Source organism: Anoplopoma fimbria, chromosome 8, assembly GCF_027596085.1.
Source record: "Anoplopoma fimbria isolate UVic2021 breed Golden Eagle Sablefish chromosome 8, Afim_UVic_2022, whole genome shotgun sequence".
NCBI lineage: Eukaryota > Metazoa > Chordata > Actinopteri > Perciformes > Anoplopomatidae > Anoplopoma > Anoplopoma fimbria.
In genome coordinates, this window is record NC_072456.1 from 21,993,134 (window position 1) to 22,000,217 (window position 7,084).

The following is a 7,084-nucleotide window of genomic DNA, read 5'->3' on the forward strand; positions in this document are numbered from 1 at the left end:
AGTTTATTCTGGTTTGGTTTGTGAGAGACTTTTCTGTAACTTTTGTGACATTATGGGATTTTTTGACAGTTTGAAAAGCTGTACAGTGCTAACAGGCAAATTATGTCTGCTGCCAGTGTCTTGCTTGCAACCAATGACTGACATCACGTCACTGATGCCAACCCAGATCCCGGCGGTTTCCAAACTTTTGTAGATGTCATTATAACACATGAAGAGTTTGACAGCCACATGTGTAAAGTGGCTGATAGGTGAGCCGGGATTAGCTGACAAAGAAACACTGTTTAGTAAGATGAAGAGTTCCATACTTTTCCGCCTCTCAATTGACCAAATCGAGATCTTGGTTTGGACAAAAAGAAATTGAAAAACACTGTCTTTGTCCCAAAAAAAATATAGCAAACAATTAGCCTATGTTCCCTATTGTTTCAGCCACTGACCCGTGAAGGCTGAGAAGTGACTGATGTCTGATTGTATTGTGTTGTGGCCCCTCATCTACATTCGGTGTGGCCAGGAAATGTAGGGGAACTAGGCAATTATTTCTGATTTATCTACTTGGACAAATCCTGGCATATAATTGAGCAGGGCTCCGGAGTCTCGTTGAGGTTTGTGTCCTCATTATCGATACTCTCCATACTGTTGGATTACTTCAAGCTCTGCCAAGACGCCCAGTTTGTTCTTGGGGTCCTTGGTGCATGACTGATTTTTAAGAAGCATGCTTTTCAGTCATGTAAATGAGTTCATGGGTGAGTAAATCATTAAAGGGAGAAAGCTGGCCTGATTTAATCTCAGAATTAAACATATTATTCCATTGTAGATATCGGATATGGTGATGAAATCAGTCCATGTATTTGTTGGTGTACAGGATGACGGAGGGAGGTTAAACTTCTTGGTTTTGTCAGAAGACCTTTAAATATATGAAAACAATCTGTCTGAATTGTCAAAAATCTGGAGCATAGGCTACCATGTCAGGGATAGACCTCTCAATTGCCTTTGCTTGGGGACCACTTTTTTATTTTATTAAAGCCTTTTATTGACTTTGTTATTACATACTAACACATGGCACATTATTTGTATAGTAGATTAAAAAAAAAAGTAACAAAACAAATGGAAGAAAACAAAATAGATCTGGGCAAAAACAATTAGCTACAAGTACTTAGTACTAAATAGTTGTGGAGACAGATTGAAGATGATGAACAATGAATATATATATAATGCGGCGTCATGTTTCAATACGTGGGAAGCATTTTTTTTTCACAAGAATAAATATATTAATTAATTAATATCAAATAAGTAAATACATGTTCTTCCAATAATGGAGAACCATCCTTGAGGTTGCAGAAACTTTGAAATTCTATGTTTCATATTAACTTACTTATTATTCAGGGCTTAGTCCAGACCTCAGTTGGGAGGTCAGGGGGCACTTTTTTCTTTAAATGTACATAAACAAGCTCTATTAGTCTATTTTCATGCTTTTTATTGCCCTCTGGCACTTTTATTTAAATTAAGTACAAAAATATCCCTTTGAGAGTCCATTTATTCTAATTTGGAATTACAAAATGGTAGGAGGGAAAAGTTGATATCACTGTAGACCCTGTCTCCTACAAAATTCCATTCCAAACAACTAAACCTCAATCTAAATTCTGGTTACAGTTTAAACTGCGGTTACCATTGTAAATTGAAACAAAACAAAAGATAAAATGCTCATACTTTGTTCGGCTTAGGCAACAAAACTACTTTGTTTGGTTTAGTAAAAGAAAACATCATGGTTGGGCTTAAAATGACTATGAAATTTAAATGAAGCTTAACAAAAACATAACAAAAGGAATTGGTTTAAATGGGACACAACTGGGAGAAATCCTGTGGTTTTTAACCAATCCATGATCTCATCTTTCTCTCTATGTGGACTAAACTAAATGTTAAATGTTTTTAGCTTGCTGCTTGAATACTAACAGCTACTGTTTGAAACGTAAATTATATATATATACATACTTACATAAGATCATAAAAACCCCACATTTAAACCTATAACCCAAAAATAAGCCACTCTGGTGAACAGGTGCCTGTTTAACACAGGTACACAGCAGGAGAGCACATTTAGCCTCACAAACTAAAGATGGTGTGGTTGTGTGTACTGACTCGTTTAAATGTGATGCTTCACCAGTGTTGTGCGGTTGCAAAACTTGAACAGATGCCATATGACACAATGCTTGACTGCCAGTTTAAATATGAAGACATGACTCAGACATCTAGTTCCTTGTGTTGCATCCTCCAACTGTGGCGGCTGTGGCCGTTGGTGTGTATGGATACTTTTTACCATAGTTTTAGTACTGTTACATGTACAATAAACGTACTGTATCTGCATGTAAAGTATAATAAAACTACTAATGCTATAAAATATTATGTGACAATGTTGTGAGCGCAAACTTTTGGCAGATGATTTGCTTCAATCAAAACATTCTAGAAAACTCCAGACAGTTTACAAGAGACTTCACAAGAGCAGACAAACTGCTCTTCCTAAAGCGTATTTATTTTATTTTTGATTTTAGGGCATCATGTCAAAATCTGATTTTATGCATCAATTTTTTTATAATTTTTTTTTCATGTGAACTGAATAAAAGAACCATTACATTATGCACGTTGTAAAATAACCTTAAAAAACCATTGATTCACTATTAACAATTCCCCGCGGTTCACTTTCAGTCTATTATGAACCATCATCTTCCCTTTCCTCCATCCTGCTACTCCCCTGCTCCACCCATCCCCCCACCCCAACAGTAAATTGACACTGCTCGGCACATAGAGCATGTGTCATAGTTTTGCACATGGAGAGGCCCATTCAATTAATTCCCAGGCAGGCAGCTAGTCATCCAGCCAGCCAGTTTGGCAGGCAGCCAGGGAGGAAGCACTCCTCAGGAGTGGGCCACGTTGTCTCGACCAATCACTGGCGTACGTATCTTGAAGCTACGACTGCGCCTCCCTCATAGCCAGCACTGCAGCTCGGTTACGCCTCTTTGTTCCAACCAAATCCTAATTTGTCACGGCAAACTGATCCAAACCGCTCCATCATCCAGCACAGTCGCCAGAAAGAAATGTTGATATTGTACGTTTGTTCAAACCTTGCATACGTTGAATATTGTGTTCTCTAAACCACTGTTAGAGTTTTTTAACTGGCGCTTTTGCTGTTTCGAATCTGAATTCTGAATAACATTTAGGTTTAGACAACAAAACCAATTGGTAAGGTTTAGGAAAAGATCATGGTATGGGTTAAATTAAGTATGTTGCTTTCTTTACACACCGGACACCATCACTGGTCTCCTAGGTGATAGTCACGTGTTTGACCCATCCATCCATCCACCAACCAACACACCCTGAGCTTAGCCCTACACCAACTTACGCAGACTTTTCGTGCACGTGAGCGTGCTCCTCTAGTTAGCTCATAGCTGCCGCTCTGCTCCATTTAATCAAAGTATGCTTAAGTTTATGTCGAGTGTGAAACCAAAAGTTGCGTACTTATTTTAACCCAAACCATGATCTTTTATGAAACCTAATCAAGTAGATTTGTTGCCAAACCTTAACATAATTCAGAATGCAGTTTTCTTAACGGCAAAAGCAAAGGGGCGGTTACTTCGCTTTAACGTTGATGTCAAAAGAACTACATATGTGACTATAAAACGTATCTTTGCTTTAAAAACGCAAACATCTAGAAATGTTTATGAAATTTACTCTAAGGTCAGAAATGTTAAGATTCAACATGTTGGTTTTCAACAATTGGTTTGTTGAGTTGGTTTTCAAAAATGTACAATGTCAACATTTTATTCAGCTGTCTGCATTTGAAACAGGATACAAACAAACGTCTCCTGTGTTGAAATCACAAGCTTTGTTGACCCATCAAACCACTCCGACCACCTCCTGAACAGGTTTTTGCCTTGCTATAACAACATCCCAATCTCATATCTTGCACGCTAAAGGGGTCAGTATGCTTCAACAGAACTGCATGTCAGATGGTCCGACATCCCCATATTTATTGTGTCATCCCCCTCTCTGTTACGGCCGGCCCACCTTCCAGTGTGGCTGTTCAGAAACACTTCTGCCTTCTGACAGGGTTGAGTGACATGTTGTATGAACCGGTTCTTTGGTCTGAGCAATGGGGCTATGTGTACATGCCTGCCTTTGTGGCATAATAAGCTGTCTTTATGTGACAAGTCTATAAAAATAGGTTTTAAGAGGTGATTTTAAAGGTGAGACTGATTGTGCAAGCAAGTTATTGTGGCAGGTCCCACCTACGTCTGGGAGAACTTAAAAAAACCTTGACCTTTTCTGGAGGCCCTGCCTGATGATCTGAGGCTGTGCACAGGCTCATAGAATGGTGTAAAGGTCTGCACTATAGCTCGGATCCTAAACTTCAGAAATTTACAATTTTTACTGCATTTCTTCCATAAGCTAAAGACCAGTCTGGATGATGTTAGAAAGAGATAAGAATAGCTCAAGTGAGTGGAGCAAAGCAATAATTGGTCCTATATTTCTGGTAGGTCGCATCTTTTTGGGTGTCTAATGAATGTTTAGTTCACTGTGAAAATAAAAACGAGGCCATTTGCATGATCTTTCCGACAGTGAATGAATCATATCGATAGGTTCAACCCTTTTGGAGCGCTATATTTATAAACCAGTGTTACAGTCCTCTGACTCACAAGTGCCTCTCTCTCGTTAAAGTCTCTTTAAGAGATCCTACGCCAACATTGACCACAGCGTCTATTGTGCTGCTTAATCATCAGTGCGCTGGAGGAGCTGCAAGGTGTCATGACACACAGTAATATCCAGACACCTAAACACAAGCAGAGACAAAAAAAGAAAATATGCAGAGAGCTGAATTTGTTATATTTAAGTCTGGATTCTGCGTCACGGTGGCGGGGGCTGTTTACAGAGGATGTGTTTGTCTGTGTGTGTGTGTGTGTGTGTGTGTGTGTGTGTGTGTGTGTGTGTGTGTGTGTGTGTGTGTGTGTGTGTGTGTGTGTGTGTGTGTGTGTGTGTGTGTGTGTGTGTGTGTGTGTGTGTGTGTGTGTGTGTATGCATTTGTAAATGTGAAAATATGTGTGTTCTTTTAAGCCACAGTTTTTTTTTCTCTCTGAAATAAATATGCACAGCACATCCACTGTTTGTACTTAGGCAAAATAGATGGCATTGCTGGTGAGCAAAACATCTATCATTTCTGCCTCTGATTAATAGTTGTCCTCGGGATGGCTGCTCTGCAAAGAGAGAGAGAGATAGGAGAGAGGATGAGATGAGGTGTTGGATGAGGGAGAGAGAGAGAGAGAGAGAGAGAGAGAGAGAAAAGCAGAACACAGCAGTGGAGAAAGAATGAGAGAAGAGGGGGAGACAGACTCGTCCCGCTCAGGGGTCTGAAACAGTTAAATGGAAAACTGAGCTCAGAGATTTCTGAATGTCTCCTGTTGTGTTGCAATTGTATGTTAAAAAGGGTTTATGAATAAAGCCTGTCAAGAGGATGCTGTCTATTGGTGAATCACAAACCACAGTGAATTATGTTGTTTTGAAGGTTTTCCTTTTCCCCAATTCCCCTTTCTCGCTCTTTGATTAGCCTTGAATTATATCATATATCACATATTAATCTGTTACTATAGTTACTATTGTGTTGTGTGTGTGGTGGTCGTGTTTGCTGTAGTAGTGTGAGCGTCATCATGTAAACTGCCATGCAACCTTTAATATGAAAATTGTTGGCCACAGGGTTTCCTCACACAATTATCATATATGTTTTCCAAACTAAACAGCAAAATTGGTTTGTCATTACCTTCCAAAACAGCAAATATGAGCATGTTGGCAGGACCGCATCGTTTCAATGATTCAAATGATACAAATGATTCATATGGCCGTTGTCTGACCTGCCGCCATAAAGGTTTGGTTATGTTGGAGAACAAAAAAAACACTTCATAATCATATTCATTGGATTTTTGTTAAAAGGAAACAAGTAACTAGGAATCCAGCAGACTGATCTCCTAAAAATGACTTTCCCATACAACAAAACTGCATTGTCAACTAGGTTTCGAGGGGAAAATATATTTGTCCCTGATTAAGTTAGTTTTTGATGTATTTCAAAATTGTTTCATCAAAGTCCACGAATGTTTGTATCTTAATATTAACATATTTATCTTAAACCCAAACCATGAATTGCTACTAGACCTAACCAAGTAGATTTGTTGCTTAAAAAAGGAAAGTAATTAAGAATTCAGTTTCTGAGACAGCAAAAAATTACAACATATTGGTATATAAAACTTGATTTTTTGTTCAGAAACACACATATCAAGAAACGTTGATATGAAATGTAGTTTGTGGTCCAGAAACATCGAGATTTAACGTGTCTGGTTTGCAGAAAAGTACAATGCCAACATTTTATTCTTCTCCTGTGCTATAACAACACTTTGCTATTTCAACTTCTAAGAAACACAGTAATTGTTCGCATGGCCTCCCAGAAAGAGAAACTGTTTAGAAAAAATTACTTAATTTGATTTGCTGGTGGCTACAAAAAGAAGGACTGGTGTTTTCATGGTTATGTTTAAGCAGCTCAAAGATCATAGTCTTGTTTTAATATTGAAAAAGTCAACGCTGACTTGGACTTGTTAACTTTGTCAATATTTTACGGAAACCACAATCGCTTCCTCGGCTTAACCAAAGTGTCTCTGTAGCCTAAACCTAACCATGTGTTAGAGCAGAATAGAGTCTCAACTTCATCTGTAGCACTTCCTAGACTAGAAGAACATGGTGTCAGTGAACAAAGTCAGCACATGAACGTCATTTAAAGGAGACAAGGTTGCTAAAAGAGGTTTTTTTCCCCTTCAATTCTTCTTACATCACAAGTATAATTTGTTTATCCTCAAATTGACCTTCTACCCTCAGTGGTGTGGTTTATTTATCAGTTTTGATGTGTCAGCCATGTTTGATCTTGTCCACTGGAGTGTGAGCCTCATCTTGTAAATTGTTTGTCATGCAATCCTAAAGATGGAAATTGTTGGCCACAGGGTTGTGCGCACATTCATTCATGATGTCCATCTACCACACACAAGTCTGTGTGTGTGTG